The following is a 905-nucleotide window of genomic DNA, read 5'->3' as shown; positions in this document are numbered from 1 at the left end:
TGAGGCCAATGCTGCAGGCCTGTGGGTCACATATTGAGGTGCCAGGAATATGAGAAGATGACTTTAGAGTACGGATCCAGCATCGGACCCAGCTCTCACTCACGCAAACCGCTTACCTGCTGCGTTCTTCGGACCCTCCTGTGTCAGCGCTCATAGGAGACCATGTCCGATGCCCAGGGAAAATCAAAGATATGTGTCTTCCTTCATACCCCTTATCTCATGAAGGAAGTCCTCTCTGCTCCAGCTTTGTTGTGTGTGTGTGTGTGTGTGTGTGTGTGTGTGTGTGTAGCATGTACCATAATGGCTGTTGAATTTCATCATATGTTTTTCTCTGTGTCAACTGAGCTTGCTGGGCCTATGCAGCTACTGTTTTGGGTTCATTGCAAGCTGGCAGGCAGAGGATCGAGCTCAGCTGTCCCGTGGGAGGTGTCCGGAGCCAGGGCCAGCAGTGGGCGGGGGCTGGCCACCCATTCTGGCCGTGGGCCCTGGGGCCAGATGTTTGGGCTTAACTGCCTGGCCAAGCAGGGATAGAGTGACTGGGTAATTAAGCACTACCTTCTACAGAGCTGGCAGAAGGTGGCAGGGGGCGGAGGGGCCTAAGACCAGAGTGCCCGACAGCACCCCCCTCCACCTCTAGCCTTCAGAGAGGGGCCGGGAGCCCGAGCCCCAGGCTGGGCCCTCTGTTACTTTTGATGGGGGTGACCCAAAGCGAGGGTTCATCTGCTCCCACCTGGACATGGAAAAGGAGCCGTTTTCTTCCACGTTGGGGTGCTGCCCTGTGACCCCTTGACTACCCAGGGCAGAAGCTCTCCCCTCAGCCTCCCCAGGGAACCAGTCAGCAGTTATTTAAGTCTCGGGGCTTAATGAGATCTGGGGAACAGAATTCTCAGCGTGCTCCTTCGCCC

This window comes from Mandrillus leucophaeus, unplaced genomic scaffold (genome assembly GCF_000951045.1).
Source record: "Mandrillus leucophaeus isolate KB7577 unplaced genomic scaffold, Mleu.le_1.0 Scaffold53, whole genome shotgun sequence".
In the NCBI taxonomy this organism is placed as follows: Eukaryota; Metazoa; Chordata; class Mammalia; order Primates; family Cercopithecidae; genus Mandrillus; species Mandrillus leucophaeus.
This window is presented reverse-complemented; position numbering follows the sequence as displayed.